The sequence below is a fragment of the Epinephelus lanceolatus genome, chromosome 1, assembly GCF_041903045.1.
Source record: "Epinephelus lanceolatus isolate andai-2023 chromosome 1, ASM4190304v1, whole genome shotgun sequence".
NCBI classification, from domain to species: Eukaryota; Metazoa; Chordata; class Actinopteri; order Perciformes; family Serranidae; genus Epinephelus; species Epinephelus lanceolatus.
The window spans coordinates 28,611,518-28,631,811 of NC_135734.1; the positions used below are offsets into that span (position 1 = coordinate 28,611,518).

Here is a 20,294-nt window from a genome sequence, read left to right on the forward strand (position 1 = left end):
TATGCTCACTGTCTCTGAAAACGTCAGTGAGGCGAACCATACGACCATTGATTTCAGGTGGTCTTGCTGAGTTCTGAGAAGTAGGCAGTTGATAAGGATGGCGCCACGGCCGTCTCAGAGCCTGAGCTCAATCTTTAATCAGGGGTCATTGTGTTCCACACAGCAGCCCCAAACACATAAAAGCAGGTAGAGGAAGTGGTAAATCATACAGGCATTGGGGTCTAATTGGCCACCAGAATGAGCTCCAGCCAAAATATTGTTTTCCCTTGGCGCTATCTGCTTCCATCTCGTGGACTTTCATAGAAACTGTGGCTTCCTGTTCTTGGGTGTTGGCCGCTGCATAAGTACAACATCCCCTAGTCTGTAAAAATAATCTCCAGGACCTTGTGTAAAGAAAAAAGAGGGACAGAAATACATTCTGTCCCCATGAGGAAGAGCTTCCCCTACAATTCAAAACCCTTTAACTGTTTCCCCTTCAGTGTGGCAAGGAGCCAACATGGCTAACAGTGTTTCACAACGATGTTTCAACAATGCATCATTGCAAAATTAACATTTATATTTGATGTCAGTTTCTCAGAATGTATGTTAAAACAGGCCCAACACCTCGATACAGCTCTGTTGTTAGAGTCGTTCTGAGTTGCTCACCTCTGTTCTTGAATAGGGATGGGAATTAGATAAGATTTTATTGATACCAATACCTTATCAGCCTGATTCTTTATCGACTGCTGATCAGTTTTCTGTGTCTGTGGGGGTGTAGGCCTACAGGTTTCCAGCTTCAACGCATCTGTTTTATTATCCAAATCTGAACACTGTGCAGAAACAGAGTAGGAAAATGGCATGCATGTGACTCCTCTGTGCAAAAGCTCCACTGTCTGTCTTCATCTAAAATGGATTAAATAAGTGAATATTTGTACAGCATTCGTTTTCATTTAGGTTTTCTTAGTCAAAGAAAAAATCTGCTAAGCCTGCCTGCATGGTGCTAATGTTAGTATAACAGAATATCTACCCTCTGTAACAGACGTGCTGCTTGGTTGAGAAGCAGTGGCACTTGTGCGTCAAGTATTAAATACATGGCATTCATAGAATTTAAGCCTATGATGCGTATAGAGATGTTTCAGCATGTTGCTGAAACCCTTACTTGAAAGAATTAGAGGCAGCACTGTTGTCATTTTTCTCTGTGGAATCAAGCCACGCTTTGGACTGTTGGTTCCTCTCTGCCGTGACTCCTTGTTGCAAGTTTCACGTAGCACAAGTTTGAGGTCAAGTGATATGTACTATTCTGACGGATTGAACAATTTGAACCCCGTTCTCAACTGAAGCCGGCTCTCAGGTCTCATCCCTGTTCTTTAATACAACGTGTGTTACACAACTAACTTGTGTAGCCTGCTGGAGAAAGATGAGATGGGTGCCGTTTGTGCGCCACCACTCTCTACGTGTCCCTGTTTGTCTGCTCTGCCTCACAGCACAGCTGCTGTTTGGCGACAGGCGAGGCAGGTGATTGGAGAAGAGGCAGCAGGTGGACAGCTCGCTCTGTCAGATCAAACAGCTGTAGACTGCAGTATCTTTCCGTACACACAAAAGTCCACAATGTAATTAATTGGAGTCTGATATTAACTTTTCAAAGCAAAGAGAAATGGGTGTGAACCTGAGTGATTAGAGTCCGCTGCTTGAGTCTCGGTGCTCAATGCGGGAGAGTTATGTATATTTTAACTACACTTATAACATCAAATGGTGTGTAAAGCTAAAAACTAGAGTATGTGATATCTCTGCTCAGCACTATAACACATTCTAAAAAAAACTAACAGGTAATAGTTCAGAAAGCAAAAAAACTTGTTCTCCCTGAACCCCCAAATTCTGCTCCCCTGGTTTACATAACATTGAAGATAAACACAATAGCTATACTACAGAAATGAGCATTTCTAAATAAAAAATGTATCTCTTGCTTAAAGACAAAAATTTCTGACAAAATGTTCAGAAATCAGAACTGTGGCAAACACATATCTCGTAGCTGCTGATTCTGTATTCTCTATGATAAAACAGTCCCACACTGCTGTTAGCTTCAGTGCAGCTCTGATACCAGCCACTGAACCTCACCAGTTTACTGTGGCTGCTCCCTGTTTAACCATTCCTCCCAGTCCACTGTTATCCTTTAAATTTTAATCAAGGAGTTACAATGAAAAGGCAGCTCATTCATCTAACCACTGATTATGTAGATTTTCCCATTTTGGATTTTCTCAGCTCATTTTCTTAAATAAAAACCAGTAAGACCAAGGTCTGTTGTCAGCAGCCCATTTTATTCCCCTGCATATTAACGAGCATTTGTAGGCTGCAGCCCTTTTTGTTGATACGAGAATGGATTAGGCTTTAAGTGCCCCATGTGTTCAGTCTCTTCAAGTTTATGTCCTCCAGTGAGCACTGCAGAATTATTATGTTTAAACATTTGTATTCTGGCCATTTGTTGAATAGCAACAAAATGCAAGTTTAAGTGATGAAAACATTTAATTTATGAATCAAATAATTCACTTGTTTATAATCTCCGCCAGACGTAAGCCTGAGGGGATCATCCGTTTTGTCATGTGTATGTTTGTGTTGATCTGTCTGTCTGCAGCTAATTTCGCAAACTACTGGACCAATTAGCCTAATATTTTGCAGAAGTTAAGAGTTCTACCTGCCTGATAGACTGTAGACTTGCAGATTTTGTTGATTTGGTTATTTTTCCTTGATATTTGTGCTTCTACCATAAGTAACTAAGTAGGCAGTTAAATGGTGTCTTTTGTCTGTCTGTTTTAATTGTGTTTATTGTTTTATTTTTTTGTTGTTGTAGCAACTGTAAAAAGTCCAATTCTGTATGACATGGATCAAAGATTAGCCACTTTAGTCGTTAAAAATACATTCATCCTCATAATAATATTGTATCTATCTATATTTCACTTACAGTGCCTGTTAGCAGAACCACTTGATCTTTTCTATGCAACATGCCATGAAAATAGACGAGGCACAGATTTCTGTTAATTTCTGCGAAATAACTAACTATCTAGAGCGGCCGTGATCAGTTTCCAGCAGAAGCCTGGTAGAGATCTGCACTCTACTGACAGCACTTTTCTAGCTTGATTTGTTATTTAAATTCAGGATCAGCCAGTGAAAAGAGAAATGTTTTGAGTGTAAAAGCCTGTAAAAATTGCAACGTTTTGACACAGCTGACACAAACTGATCAGCCAGCTTTTGTTCTTTGAAGCTGACTTGGTGCATCAGGACCCTTAGTTGTGGATTAAATCTGATCAAACTGTGTCTAGCGCTCTCGATTCAAATACTGAACATTGGTTATAAAAATTGTGGTGTTTTAAGTAGACAGATTTGTTCATTATTTTGGTGCATTCACCGTGTCAAAAGATGACCTCCACACAAATGAGCTCGACATCTCCAACAGCATACAAACCCTATAACAGAGAGTCATTTATGTAATCAAATTATCAAACTGTGGTGGTGAAAAACTGTCCAGTAATTGCGTTTGGGCCAAAAATAATATGCCTTCTAGAGAACTGCACTGGCATTATTTTTAGCTCTATATACTTAAACATCTATTTATGCAATTTAAGTGTGCATGGCGTTGTAATGATGCTGCAATGTAATAGTATCCAGTACCATGGGTATGCGCAGTAAATGAATGCCTAAAACTCTAAATAGTTGCACTGATTTAGCCGCTAATATAAAATCAATCAAAAATAAGGATGTTTAAGTCAGTATGAACCTTCTATATGAACCTATAATAATTTTCATTGTCAAATTTTGCTCTTGGGTTATGCAGGGATACTAAAATTGCTTCGCCCAGAGGCCACTTTTGCAAAATGACAGGAGGCCAGGGGCCATTTAATGAAAAAACTTTACCAATATTTATCAGTTTATATAATAAATGAATTGCCTGTTTTGAACCTTTCAATGTTCGCGGTCCTCACCCAACTTTGCCAAGAGGCAAATCAGTTGCAGTAGTACCACACAGGTCAGGTGTATGCAGGGGCATTTCTAGGATTTGAGGACATTCACGGCTTAACCTGAACCTCTGCTTGGAGGTTCCAGATCCTCCAATAGCACTTTTTATAACGAACAAGCTCTATTTTCATGCTTTTTATGCTCTCTGGCAAATGACAAAAATGTTCAGCAGGCCATCTGGCACCCTTCCACTGACCTCAAGTTGAGTATCACTGCCTTAACGTATCAACAGTTGTAACATTTTTACTCCTTTTATTCCATCAATTGTCAAAAACTGTGGCTCAATCACAAGCAAAAGGACTCTCATAAAACCCTGGAGCCAATAAACTGGCCTAATCCTGAAGAAAAAAAAATCTAAATGTCAAAAAATAATTCCCAATAAATCCCTTATGTTTGAAAAGCTGTGTTACTGTGACCTATGCCTATTCTATCTGGGGATTTACAGTTGTTTCAGTAACACAGCCTCTGAGGCAAACTTCTCTTTGTCTAACAAATCATCTCTCCCACAGAGATTTTTATTTAGATCTAGCTCCCTGAAATTCAAAAGTACTTTTTTTTAATGTGTAGATGTTGTCTTATAACACACTTCCCTCTAATTGAGTTCATTTAGTTTAGGATTACAAACCTTATGTTGGTCTGGCTAATGATGAGGTTTGAGGGTTTTGCATAACTGAAGTAAATAAGGCAAGTAAATAAAAAACTCTTTCTGCTAAACTCCATAGTTGCTTTTCTGCACATTTAAAAGTTGTTTTTCCACACAGTATAAAAGAGTAAATGTTTTCTCTCCGGGGGGGTTTTGCCCTCTCTGTGAATCACTGCACATTGACACCAATCCAACACTGCATCAGTGGAAGGAAACCTCCTGCTAATTGTAAACAGGAGGGAGAGGTGAGCACTCTGCCGAGCAGAACACAGATCTCTCCTCTGTAGAGCCGCAAAGTGAAACACTGATTAGTGACGCTACATTACTCCGCTTTGTCCAAGGGCAACTGTTTCATATCAGCTAACTGTCGGAAGCACAGACGCTAACCTCAGCACTCAGAAACGTCCTGCAGCTGGTCGTCTGATGGACATTTTAATATCAGTAATAACGATTGTATTCAAATCGCAGTCAATATTATATTCGGTAGTTATTAAAATGGAGATGAAGCACTGAGGCTGGAGTAGATAAGATACTGTAATTTGTGAGGACATCTGCACAATATGTATTTATGTTAGCATTGGTCCTCAGAGGAAACAGCAAATCTGTTTCTCTAAATTGAACCAATCAGTGCCCTGCATACTTAGGACACACACACACAGACTCTCTCTCACACACACACACACACACACACACACACACACACTGCAAAAATAGAACAGAATCCATCTTTAATTTGTCACATCGCCCTTTTCATCTATTCCTATTGTAACGCTTCTTTTCACCGTGCACCTTATCTCACTCAAAGCCATCACCTCTTTCTCAGCCGTCATACCCTCATACTCCATTTAAGCAGCTCCATCCATTAGTTTAATTATCTCTTCTCTGGCTCTAGGAACTTCAACTAAGCTATGAACTTCCACACCTGATTATTAAAGAAGCCATACTGTGACCACTTTCTCAATTCACTGGCGAGAGTCATTAAATCATTTAAGTCCAATTGGGTGTTAAGTGGAAACAGTAACCTTGAGATGATGTTTTCTTTGTCTTGTGTCAGTTAATTTTAAGCACACATTTGGTAATAGTGGAGTCACATAAACGCCATATTCATGATAGCGGGATGTCTGTATAGCTTTATCTTTAGCTTTCTCTAATGATTAGGTCGTCTGCTTTTTGTATAGTGATTTCTTACCCTACCCTCTTCAACTATATTTACACCAAATGACAAACAGACTGCTGCATACTGAAGCAAGTCTTACAGCTCTGCAGGGCTGTACTTAAGACACAGTGGTGCTTTGAGAATTGCTAAAATCCGCACGCTAACAAACTCATAATGGCAACACTACCATGCGGATATAAAGCAGATATAATCGACGTTACAAGTTACCTCGTCCTCCAGACCTTCTAAAATTAGTTACATTACATGGTGAGCCGATAAGAGTACAAGAGTCAAATGGACTAAAAGTATTTTGTGTGCAGCTAGGTCCACGACTGAAATGACTGCAGTCTTGTTTTTGGTTCGGTAAGTACATTTGCTTGAACATAACTGTCTTGTATATTTCAACTCTGTAACCTTACATGGATGCACAGCATTCAGGCTAACATTACTCGCTAATATAAGCTAACTTTACTTTTTATTTTTTTCCTACCAGCAAACTGCTACTGATGGTTTGGTAAAAAAAAAATTACTCCACATGAACTCCAGGTATGTTTAACACAATTCTTTAACGTGCGATATAGTTGATTCCACTCCTCCAGACTGAAGACAGAGCTTTTGATATATATCTGCCACTGTTTCTTAGTAAATTTTTATTTCTCCCTTTTACATCCTAATATTGACTTACAGTGGCCTTTGTTTCTTCCCAATTTGACTGGAACATCCGTAAACAGCACAAATCATAGGCATTGTGCAGTGTTGGGAGTCTTTGCCTCCGGTCGCCTGCCCTCCATCTGGGCAGCGCACCAGTGTATGATGTCACATGCAAAGAAGCTATTAGCACAACACAGCTGAGCCTGAAGGGATTCTTATTAGTTTTGCATGTGGTCATCACTGATGATGACGCTAGAGAAAAAGTTTCACAGCAAACCATACAACAGTTGTTGAGATATTTCACTCAGAGCCACAACTATGATCCTGCTGGTGGCTTCAGAGAAAAAGTCATTAGGATACGTCCTCTGAGAACCATGATTGTCTGTACAAAATGTTGTGCCCATCAGTCAAGTGGATGTGGAGATATTTCACTGGATAAGTTAGAGCTTTGACCTACTGGTGGCACTGGACGAAGAGTCAGGGGATCACCAAAGTCAGTAGGATTCATCCTCTGGGCACCTTCGACATCTGTGCAAAATTTCATGGCAATCCATCCAAGAGATATTTCAGTCTGGACCAAAGTGGTGGAACAGCAGGCAGTCAGACACTGCCCTCCCTATAGTCACGTAGCTAGCATGGCTAAAAATGCCAAACACATCCCAAAGATTACAGAAGCAATTGTGTCACCATTCTTGCATAAAGCAGCTGGACATCAGATAGTGAGGGCAGAGGGAGCAACGGCAGATGCCTGCCAGAGGGCCCCCTGTCCCCTTGACTGAGGGGCGACGCAACGGCAGGAGGATGAGTTGACTGCGGGTCACTGCGGAGCGATAAACCAGGACAGGCATAAGGAGACAGGCAGGCTGCTGTCTCCCGGGGGACAGAGGTTGTGAGACACACAGAGGCCTCTCACTTACCTGCCTGTCATAGCGTCAGGATGGCCCCACAGCATGAGGTCACCACTAAGCAGACCATTAGCCACAGTCAGCAGGTAGAGGTGAAAGATCTCCACCCACACAGTGAACCCTCAGATGACATGTTATCTGGTATTTTATTTCACCTGCTTGTACATGTTATTTTGCCAGAGCTGCTATTTTCGGAGTTTGGTCCTACAATACCAATTTTATGCTGTGAAAACCAGCAAATGTCTCAATAATCCTCCCCAAATTGCCAATGATATAAAAGCTTATCTCCTCTCAAAATGTCTTCACTGTGACATGGCGGTACATACAGTATGTCGTCTTTACAATATGTGCGGAGGACACATGTTGTCTCTCATATTAGTTGCAATTTTCAATATCAGATACAGATTGTGAATGACATGGGGAGGGGAGGATGCAATGCACAATCAGATTTCCATCTTTCATCACAAAGTGGAGATCAGCTCTGCAAATCACATGTACACAAGCTGTCTGGGACTGATACGGAGATCCATGCACGGCCCTGACATTGTAATTATCTTCCAAAGGCTTATGAGCTATTCTATTTCTCTATTAGTTGAAACAGAAATACACAAATGTGCACAAAAACAGGCTTACACACTAGGACAGAGATACCCAGACAAAGGAAAGATATAAGAATAATTGAATGACAATGAGACAACAATGAAACGTTGCTATAGCTCTTCCTATGCATGAGTAGTAGTTAGGGCTACAGTGGTATAATGTAAAATAGTACAATGTGGTATGAAAATTGATGACTATCATACTGTGTACATTGTCTATGGTATTAGAAAAAATGCAACTGCAAAGGAGAATCTCAGCTGCACATGCTAGGGTTGTACTGTACTGTACTTTTCCTGTGGGCAAATAAAAATGTAATTTTTGTTTTTGCCACAGAGTCCTGTGGGTGGCTTCCTGGCTTTGGGGCACTTTGCAGTGCTTCACAGTGGTTCCACCTCCTGTCTGAACCCAGCGTTCTCATCCAGGTGCACTCGTAGGTAGTTAAATTTGGCACCAATTCATTTAATGTGAAGAGGTGCTCAGTAGTACCAATGTAATTTGGTCGATACCCTTAAAAGTATCAAGTTCATTCCCCAGCCCAGCACACACATCTCCTTTCGTCCTTGCTTGCCTGTCAGACATTTTAGAAATACTTCTATTTCAAAAATGGGTTTCAAGTTTTTATTATAATAGTGTTTATTCAAACCCAAAACCCCTCATGTTTTAATTCCTTTAAGGGTCATTGTAGCCAATAATTAAGCCCCATTTCCACCAAGCAGTACAGTACAGTGCAGTTCAGTGCGGTAAGCTTTTTTCTTTCGTTTCCACTGTAAAAGGTTGTGGTTGGTACCAATGGAACGGTTCCATACTTTACCCCCTCTGTTGGGGTACCTAGCACACAGATCTGGTACTAAAAGGTGGAGCTATGAACACTGCAGTCTGCTGATTGGTCATTAGAGGACGGTCACTCTGCTCAGGGCTGAGTTGTGGCTGGTTTGCGGCTCACGTAACCACGGTTCACACTGTGGAGAGTTTTATCAGTAGACTGTAACTATAAAATGAAAGGATGTTTTGCTGCCTCTCACAGCAGCTGGAGTCTGAGAAAAAAATAACTTAATTCACTGGGCCGACTGCTGGTGACTTTAAAGGTGGAACGTTAATTTGTAATGTTACTCAATGCATGAGTTGGCGACGTGAATCCATCAGCACACCTTAAATTTCAATGTGACAACTCTGACCATTACTTCTGCATCTTCAAGCGTTTATATGTAATGATTTCGACCGGGTTATGTGAACAGCACATATTCTAAGCTTCACTTGGAGAAAAAAAAAGGGTCACAGATCTTTATCCCTGTGGGCTCCCGCAACATTAAACCCCTGAGCTTGCCTAAGAGGGACTAAATGCACAAACCTGCTATTTTTAAATATCCCATGGAGAGAGACTCTCACTGCAGCCTGTGGATGATAAACGAGGAACAGACTTCCATCTGTGTCACCGGTAATGAGGAAATACAGTGAGTGCTGGACGGAGCAGTGAGTGACAACAACCCCACCCACACGAAAGAGTACTGTTTGCAGGGGAAACGCTAGGGTCTAGGTACCATGTCTGAAGGGTTACTTTTGGCTCCAAAGGTACCTTACTGAAAGTGTTTGGTGGATACAGGGCTTTATAATGATTGCAACTGTTCCGTGAAAATCTCATGCTGTTGCAACCCCAGTAGTCGTAGTAGCAGTATGTCATTTTTTTTTAATTACTAACAGGTTTTGACTGATAATCAGCAGGAAGCATTCACATAGGAATGAAAGGCAAGGAAATAAACATGAACCCACTGAACAGAGTGAAAACCTCGACCAAGTCTTAATAGTCTCCCGAGTTGACCATTACTTTTAAAATCAACAGTGCCGGGGTATATAACACAGTAGAAAGGTCGTGTGTAGCCAACGTTTGGATGATGATGATTGTATAGGAAAGGTCACAAAGTCTCCCCGTTTAATAGGTGCCTTCCCTCTTTGTTGCCTGAACTCTCTGCAGAGATCACAGCTGAACACAGATAGGTCCGAGTCAATCCAGCCATTAGTGCGAGAAAGGCCGGTAACGGACTTAAATAGACAGCCAGGGGCCATTTTAACATAACCTTCTTTGCGGAGGTAAACATCAACTTTAGCCAAATTATCTCTCCATTTTGCACCTGTGCACTTTGACCTGAACTAAACAGACATGTATTTATTAAATTGGCTGTTTAGAGGAGCCTCTATCTGCACAGCTCCAGCCTTATGTCTGCTGCTTATTCACATGGCTCCACAGTCATCCTCTGCTTGTATTTTTACAGCTTGAGAGTGGGAGAGCGTGTGCATATGTGGGTATATGTGTCAGTCAGACGCAGGAAAGTGGAAGAAATTAAAACTGAGTGCAGCAGAGAGAGAAAAAGTGTGCAGGTTTTTTTAGCCTTGGGTACCCCAAAACCGCTAATTAGGCCACAAATCACAAGATAGCACATGACCACATCCCCAGATGAGTGTTGAGTTAAGCACAGCAAGCAGCCATTTTAAATCCAGCCTTAATCCACTCTGTGTCTCACCCTCCTCACTTCCCCCATAGCATCCACATGCAAACCCCTGCTTGGTATTGAGATGCGGCTAGCATTAGGAAAGATAGATGAGGAGGGAAATTAAAGGATAGAAGGGAGGAGGGAGCTCACATAGAGGAACAGAAAACTGACTCCAGAGAGGAGGTGAATGCTGGGGAAGATCGGTTAAATTAATTTCATAATTAAACTTCCTGTAGGCAGGTGTCTGCTAGGTCTGGATGGAAAAATACAAAATCTAAGTTAAAAAGTACAAATTTAGATTCTCAATTCCCCGCCACAGATGCCCTTTGTTGCACCTTAAAAACACATGCCTCCTACAGACACATGCACCAAGGAATTAAAGTCCAGCTTGCTGTAAGTGGTGATTAAATTTAATGTAAATACGAACGTGTTGTTACCACAGCAGCGAATGTCTGAAATAGCAGAGGCAGTTTTGTGCGCATGGATGACTGACAAAGTGGTCCTCTGCCCTCTGGCTTCAAAGTAACAGGGAAATGGCTCTATTTATATTTCAGAAAACTGGACACATTAGCACACTCAAAATGTTTTCCAACATGAGGATTATTTTTTGCTCAATTCAATCAAAGGTCCATTTATAAATCCGGCCTACTGTTGCTGAATGAAAAGTGTCACATTCAGCTTTTAAAACAGAAAATACTACACAGAAAATCAGAGAGGGTGTTTGCATTTGAAAACGTGTGATGGGCTAAACCTTTCCTGCAATATGCAAAGAGCAGCTTCTACCCCAATAATTTCATGATACATCTACATTATTTATCATCCCTTGCAGGTATATGAGCTCCCACTTAAATGAGTCATGAGACTCTACAAGACAAAGAATGACAGGCTTGAGTGATCTTCCTCCTGCCTGCTCTGGTGTCAGAATATGAAGCTGGATCCCCCTGAATTAACATAAATGTCTTTGCCTTTGCAGAAAGATAATGACGCAGGTTGTTTCTGATCTAATGGTGTTGATGTACGGGCTGTATTCAACTTACTTCATACTTAAAGCTGCCCAACTATTTGTGCGATTAATAAATAGACTCAATATTTATGCAATTACAAAAATCCACCCCGCAGGCACCATTAACCCACAAAACAACTGAGTACAAAAATAAGGCTTGAACCACTCTGAGCTATTGCCCTCTCTAAGCTCCGCTCACCCCCTCAGCAGCCATTACTCTTCTACGTTGCAGCTGTTCTGCAAGCTAAGCAGGGACAACAATGGCTACATGTTTACACAGCAAGTGTCCTTATAATTTAGAATCCAGACAGGAATCGATAGTTAGCCGTGTAATTCAGTAAACTAGAGATAGTAGCACAGGATAAACGATCTAACAAGCCTGGGAACGTCAGTGATCTGGAAGTGATGCAGTACTAAATCCCATCAATTGCTTCTATACAGTTACTACTCAGTCCCTTGCAGGTGTGGGTGCAATTTTATGCTAACGTACCTCTCGGCATTTGAACATATGATCAATCAAACAGGGTTTTGTAATTCAAGCAAAGCATTGCACATCTTCCAACATTGTGCCATTATGCCACTATTACGGCCTTGCCCCCTGCAGTTAACTCCTCACCTCTGGGGGGGGTACGGACTCATTACAAAGTAAGTCATCATGATTATGAGTTTAAAAATTTGCTGAGCTGCTAGCTAGCTCATTCCAGCTCATCAGCATAACCACATTAGAGAGGAAACCTGTGGGCTGGCAATCTCACACTTCCTCAATATTGCAATCCCAGCAGGCCAAGCATGTCCACATCCATTACGTTGGACTGGAGCCACCAACTAGGCCTAATATGCTGCCACAAGGCACACTGACGCCATGTGACACCTGAAATTAAATTAATTAGGTTTACACAACAAACCTGTCGGTCCAATACATCAATCTGCTGCAAACAGGGAAACCACAAGATTTGGCTGTATTTATCGTAGTTGTTGTGCACTGGGCCTTGGCTTTATGTGTCCTGGTGGCACAAGCCCAGGACACTGCTCTCTGGACATGCCGGTGTGGCAATACAAACTATCAACTTCAACAAAAACCTCACTGATACAGTATTAGCTCGGGGCGTGGGAATCCCTAATTTATTTCCATCCTTAATATATTTACCTCATCTAGAGAAAGGAAACAGATTGGCAGAAGCAGTGGGAAGTAAGATGATTTGGAGCTCAATTCTACTAAATTGGTCGCTGCCAGCGTGATACATCATGGAGAATTAAGATGCCTCTCCCCCAGCACAGAACTTCGGCAGCCATATTGGCACATCTGTCAAGGGCCCACCCCTGACAGAGACAAATGGACCAATTCTGGCACACGAAGGCTGATCCAAACTGCTAGCAATAACCAAGATGAATAATGAGTCAGCTTGGGCCCCGGCAAAATTCATTTTTAATAATTAGTGTTCCTGCACCTCTCATTTTCTCCGAAAATGAGTGCAGGTACAACTACAGGTTGATACAACACATCAGCAAGACTGGAGGAATATAGATGATGTTGTGTTAAGCTTCCATCATCACAGAGAATGGCTGTGACTATAAATGCAGGGGTGTAAGACAGATGAATCTCGCTCTGTTCTCCCAGGAGGAGGAAATTAATCAAGTCCACAAAGCGCTGTGGCTACGGGAGGCAGTGGAGGAATGTTGCAGGATGAGCACAACAAAGTTCAACAGTTCCTCCGGACTCTGCCGTAAATAAACACAGTTCCTGTTCCCAAAATAAAAGCAAAAGGGGAGATCATTCTGAAGTGCAACAGAAACTTGTAGCACACATCAAAGCACCTTACAGAGGAAGTAGTCAGGGCACAAGTCAAATCAATGTAATATCACAAATCACACAGACAGAAGCCAGGACGTGCCACTCCAGAGACTGAATGTGATAAAGTTGCAGCTTTACTGAATACCTGACATGTCAACTGACAATTATGTTTGTTATGCCTGCTTACATCGAAGAACAAACAATGGTTAAAGGTGTTTGCTGCTAGTCATACGATCAGTGTGTTACCCTAAAATCCTGAAGAGTTTTGCTGAATGCTATAATATTCTAAAATGAGCAGTAAGAGCAACATAGTAAGTAACAATACTTTGTGTATTAGTAGAAAATCCTATACGCAATACATAATGGGCTTTCAAAGGACAACACTACACCATTTCGTGGCTGCTAAAATATTAAATAACTTTAGGGTTGAACAATTAATCGAAATTTTATCAAAATTGCAATATGGCCTACTGCGATTTTCAGATTGCAGGAGGAGGATGTATGGGAAAAGTATGGAAAAGTCAATCGTTTTAGTGCAGGGCTAGCCAGAACTTTACATCTGTCTACACACTTATAAACAGCGCCTGGAAGAAGATCAGCTCTGCACTCAGGATTTCAGGTAAAAAGGCTATACGGTGCTTGTTAAGGATGCTTAGCAACCTCAGACACAATCTGCCGCCGCGCTCTTGAAAGCCGGCAAAGAAAAGGCACAAGAGTGGTGCCCAGCGCCCGACCTTGCTTTTCCAGGCAGTTAAAGACGCAACGCAGCATATGTACAGCCCCTAATTTCCAGGGCTGGTACCTGCTGTTATTACGCAGGCTAGTTAATAACATGTCGGGCAGGAAATCCAAAGTGTGGGATCATTTTGAGAAGGTGAAGGACGAACCCAAGGTGACATGTAAACTCATCTTCATTGGTCGACTACAAACATGACGCATCATCTGAAACATGTAAGTAGCTACATGCCCATTAGCCACTTAGCACAATCATTACTGCTTTGCAGACAGCGTCATTAACAGGCAGCTCGCTCAGTGTGTGACGTGCAATTGTAGATAAAATATAGGCCTATATTAATGAAGGTTCATTAGTACGGTTTTGTATTTCTCTGTAATGTAGCACAGTGTTAACAATGTTACTGATACTATTCTTTCTCACACCTTCAACTCAAACCATTGTGTTGCCCCGCCCAAACTACATAATTTAATAAGAACATAAAGTAATATCCTAAACATGTGAGCGACTAGTCGACTAATGGCCCTAAATGAAGACTATTGGTCGACTAGGAATATTCTTTGTTGGGGGCAGCCCTACTGCAGACTTAAGAAAACATCTTTGTTTGGTACAGATCCCACCCTAAGTTATACTATAATCATTTTTACAATGGCTTTTTTTAATGAAAATGAGAACAATGAAAATTACCATTTCCTCTAATATCATAATTGCAATATCTGTGAAAGAAATCTTTTTTTTCTTCAAAATCATTTGGGAATGGCACATCAGAAATGCCACAGCCCCATTGGGGTTAAGCACAATCTGAGTTTCTCAAGTTACATCCATCTCAGAAGGGGGTGTTTAAGTAATTGCAATCAAACAGAACAGGGAAACCCTACTGCTTTAAAGGTTTAACTGTATTTTGGCACATGGCGGTTGGGGGGTAGAGTAAAAGTTTTACCTAGCAGACTGGGTGCAGTATTCAGTAGACTGAGATTTATGTGAATGGACTGTAGCTGGTGTGCATGGTAATTGAGTTATAGCATACGCTCACCTAAGGACCTACTAATGTATATTTTCAACTGGGAAATGCAAAAATATTGCAATAACTTAAACACCTCCTTCTGAGATGGATATTACTTAGAGCTACTTTGGAAAATCACAGGGCATATTGTCTAGTTGATGGTAATGTCATCGGACTGCATGGTAATTGGAAATTAAATTCAACTGTGATTTTCACCTGCCATTTTAAGTATTCCATCCTGGCAGAAATCCAATTTAACAATTGATTTGGAGTGTTCATTTGGACAACTAAAATTGTGTATCATGATTCATGATACAAAGCAGATCCCACAATAGCTTTAATATCTGTTATTTGATTGTCTGGAAAACAATCAGAAGCAAAACATCGTTATTTACAATAAAACAGATCTCATCAATGGGAGTGTGGCAGGATCTCTGGAGTGCTTGTAAAAATCACCTCTATCTTTCTCATCAGAAAAACTCACAGGAAAACCTCCGTTAGGGCTGGTATTTTTATCTTCATCCCCGAGGAGTATGTCCCTGGATCCCCGTATAATATGCCCTATACTTTACCCTCCATGCATACCCCGCGCACGGCCTCATAGTCAGGGAGCTTTGCTTTAAAGTCAAGTGCTTCTCATACATAGAGGTCTACCGGGAGCAATCCTCCTCTCGATTCATTACCTCCAGGAGGCAGAGCTCCTTCTGTCGGGCACCATGACAACATGGCATTGCTCTTTTCCCTCCGGTCTTTGTAGGGGGGTGTCAAGCCGCAAGAGACAAAGTGCACTGCCTTCACAAGCACCCAGCCAATTTAAGGTTGTATGAATCACAGGGTTTAATATGTTAAAACCAACCAATCTGAGAGGCAATTTGAAATCGACCCAAAAACTGTGCCTCTGAAATCCTGTGGTGAATTTGTTCAAACAACTGTCTCTCTAAAAAAAATTTATATTAATGGGATCAATTGTCCGACTGCGGAGTAACGTATGATTGACGTGTTTATCTCAAAAGCCGGGAACACCTAATCAGTGCAGTTTTTAAGCTGCGTATTTTAAACAAAAGTTGAAGAGAATCATTTGATAGATCTGAAGTAGTGAAGCTGCAGAAAAGTGGGTGCAGCGGCAGAATCGAGGGGTTAATTCAAAGCCAAAACAAACAGCCCTGGCAATCAAGAACAGTGAGTTACCTAATCTTGTTTTGTATTCTCTAAAGTACTAATTAAGTTGGATCAACACAGCAATTGATTGAAAATGACACTTCATTCACTTCATTATGTGAGACATGAGTGGAAAGATTGCTAATGATCACGGGCAACCTCAGTGAAGTGGAATAAAAACAGTCAGGCTGAGGGGAAATATAATCCACATGTATCAGACAATCGCAGGCTCTTTCAGTGGCTCCAACAGCTTGTCAGGATGGCTTCCATCCAAACATCCATGACTGCTGCAGTAGGAGCCCCGGCGCTACAATACACGGAGTTATAAATGTGAAGAATCGCTGAAGGTATCGTGGTTTAACAGCAGTATTTTTCATTTATGGAGGAAGACTACCATATAATCTAAAGGATTTGGGCTACAGTAGCATGTGCTCTTTACTGCATTTTTAATTTCCCCAATTATGCACAGTTAGTGTGTTTTCAAACAAAAATCATAAATTTCACAGTGAGCACTGCCAAGAACATAAATCTTTTATAATTGCTTCATATCAGTCTGGAATGACATGCGAGTTAATTCAAGGAAAATCAAGGACATCTCCCAATGCAATGGAAAATAAAAAATTCAGTGTAGAGTAGATTATATTCAGGGTGGTAATCTATATTTTTCTGCATCTAATGCCATTATTTCTTTGCTTTTCCTTCTCAATTTTTTGTTTTTCATTCTACACACTGTTAGAGGGGATCAAGCCTAATGCCTCTGCAAATGCACATTAAGGTACTCCAACTGTTGTGCTGTAATTAAACTAGAACAATAAATCAACAAGAGTGCAATCAAAAGCAAACTACTGCCTATATTGGCCCAAAACATAAAACGACCGATAAAGGAAGCCGGAGGAAACCAACAGAGAAGATGTGAAAACCTGCAGAGATATAAAAAGGGGGGAAATGATGCATTGCCCTGTTCCTGTGGGAGTCTTACGGTGAGTATGATATCATCCCTCTTATGAAAAATGCCTCTGTGCGCACACACACGCACACACACACGCACACAACACGCCTTAAATAACTTTTAATCAAATTTCAGGGTGTAGGTTTCGAGGCTACTTATAATGAGGTTCATAACCAAAGCACACAGGAAGGTGACATGTCATGGAATGATAAGAGCTCTCATTGCACTGTGTGTGCCTCGTGCCTCAATGCACTGACTGGACTAACGTATAAGATACAATACCAATCTTCCTCATCAGGAAAAACATGCAATATATATTCATACTGAGGACATTAACGTCATTACATGATGTAAAAACTCAGACCATTATGTCATATATTACCAAACGTTTAACAATCTTTATTAAAAAATATAGGGCACATTTAAATTCTTACAACTGATAAATCTGATCTGAACAATGCTGAGGATTCAAGAAACACTCTAGATTGTTACTCAATTGTTTTTGCTGCTGCTCCAGTTTCAGAGACTCATATTGTTCCACATTCTTCAAACAGCTCCTTCCTGCAGAAGTCTGTAGACTGGAGGATACACAGCGAAGGGTGTGGAGAGTCGGTGTGAAACAATGGCTGCTATACTCCTCTATATGTTATGTACTGTGCGTGTGTCTAGCCCACAGAGCCGAGGTCTGTCTTGCACTAGTACCTTCTAGCTTCAGGCTAACTCTACTGTGTGCATTTCTTTTACACTCACTTGCACAGAGCAAATGCCCTTAATAACCATTTAGCTGCTAAGGCACGCTTGTCTGTCCCCCATTCACAGCCTTAGACACTAATTACCTTTCCAAAGCAATGGACATTTCTGTGTTCCCTCAATGCTTCCCTTTTTCTCAGTACAACCAGCCAGCTGCCTTCACTGGTAGGAATTAGTGCTCAGCACGGGCCTGAAATGAATGTCCAAAATCAAGCCATGTCAGCCAGTTCCCTAACCCGATGTTTGGTAATTGGGAGGAGATAGGATCTCTTAATGTTTGCGCTTTTCACATAGAGAGTGTGGATGAGCCTGCCTGTCGCTCAGCATTCAGACAACTCAGCACACCAACACAAAGCTGAATGTTTGCCCACAACAGTTGCAGAATATTAGCAAGTATTGAAACAGCCTGCATCTCCGACTGTTTACATAAATATACATAACAATCTGTCAAAAAATAAAAAGACACACGGTGCTAGAATTTAACTGAGCAAAGAAATGTGCCAGGTCTAAATCAAGCCTGATGTCTCAATTAGAAAACAAAGCACACACCGCCGTGAAGAAGATCAGAGGCTTGTGCTACGAGGCAGGATTTGGGGTTAGCGAGGTAACATCAGGGTTAACCCTGGTTTCTGTACTACGAGGCTGGTTCACTTCTCGCAGGGAAAAAATCACTGTAGTAACTCACACTGCACAGCTAAACTAAGAGGATCAAATCACTAACGAATCAGATTGCTGGAAAAAAGGAGTATATATATTTTTATAGGTCAGCAGAATCAATTTAATGTTCCAGGCTTTCTTTTTTCTACTCTAGTTTTATAGCAGAGCTTCTCACAAAACAAAAACATAGTCTACAAAACTGAACACATAATGGTGGTTTTAGCTGCATTTTAATTATGCAAAGTTTATTTTATCCCTGGAGTGATAGCTGACAGTGTGGCTGATTTCACACTTTGATTCCATCACTACAGCTCAGAGCAACATGTGACACCTGTGTGATGAACTGGAAACAAAAACACAAGACTGTCTTTTATTAGAAAAATAATCCAAACGCTGTTAATTGTCTCCTGTGATTATAAATGCAAAAGTGCTTTACTTTGGTAGCAGAAACAGTCTGGGAATAAGTGTTTTTATTTGACATATTCAGAGTAATTTCTTTATCATTCTCTTCATCACATCACTCTATACTTCAGTCATATAATAATAACTATACCTACTTTTAACATTTGGAAATTATTTATTTTGTGTTTCTTCTTATTCTGTTGTAAGATTATAGGCTATCATTCACATTTCACTGCGATGACTTTTTACGTGTCCCCAAAACAGAATTACTGACAGGTAATTAGTCTCACCGTTTCATCTCATATCACATGAAGTGCTGCGTTCATGGTTCTGATTATGCTGTTCATAATTAACTACCCCACCTCTTTCTCATGATAGAAAAACAGTTGACTGAGCTATTTGATAACTAGCTCTGTGTTACTGGTAATCCAGGAGGCCAATGTTAAGGCTAGTGAAACGGGAAAACTAAAAGATATCCTGGGAATGTTGAATTTGCTTTATCCTAACCTAAATCAGAGATCTGCACGTAAGGGCAGCTACGATGCAAGGAGTGCAATGAAGATGGATAGAAGTATGATGCACCTATGGTTTCCCACAGGGTTTCATAGCAGTGGTGGGACATCAACCACCGATATTATGAAAAAAAATTCATATGCTTTTATGAAAAAATAAATAAATAAATGTTAACATAAACCTTTCGCTGTTTGCACTCTTCTCCTGTTTGCATTTCCTCGCCTAAAACCATGGGAACAGCGGTGCCAAAGACAAAATATTCCATCAGTATAATAATTTTCAGAGCTATGATTCACTCCGAGAGCAGAGGGACCGAGTCAGTTATTTGCTAGGGGGTGTTTTTGGACCTTGGAACCTGTAAATATAATTTTACTGACTGCTCCTCCCTTCCTGAGCTCTTCCAGTGAGGTGCCCTCGATCAAAGCATATAACCCCTATTTCCCACCAGAGCTGCTCTATGGCCAACTGAGGGCTGTGTTTGCACTGTGTGAATGTGTATAGTTGAATGTGAAGCAGCGCTCCTAAAGAAAATTTATGTGTGCTTATCAGAACTGTTCTGTGCCACCCCCCAAAAAAAACGCATATCGTGGTCTGCATACGCCTGCATAAACATGTAAGACAGCATCATACTATTTAACATAGAAGGAGTTATAATGCAGGAAGAGCCTCTGTGGTATCTAAATATTCAATACATAAGTGGGTGGATACAAAACTTGCATGTTGGACGCCTTTAGAGTGTCAGACTGAAGATATAAAAATAATAATTGCTGTATAAACTGTGTATACAAAATGCCTCTCACAGTTACCTATTACCAAAAAACATTTTCATATTTCTTTTGCTAATTTGCTAAATGTTTTTCGTAGACATCAAAAAAAAAAAATTCTAAAGCTTATAACTCAGCCACT

At 40.9% G+C, this 20,294-nt stretch overlaps 1 protein-coding gene across 2 annotated transcripts in view; it reads right to left on the reverse strand.

The window, feature by feature from the left end:
• Positions 1-20,294, reverse strand: part of ca16b (carbonic anhydrase XVI b) — a 137,555-nt gene that overhangs the window by 87,042 nt on the left and 30,219 nt on the right. The window lies entirely within an intron of this gene.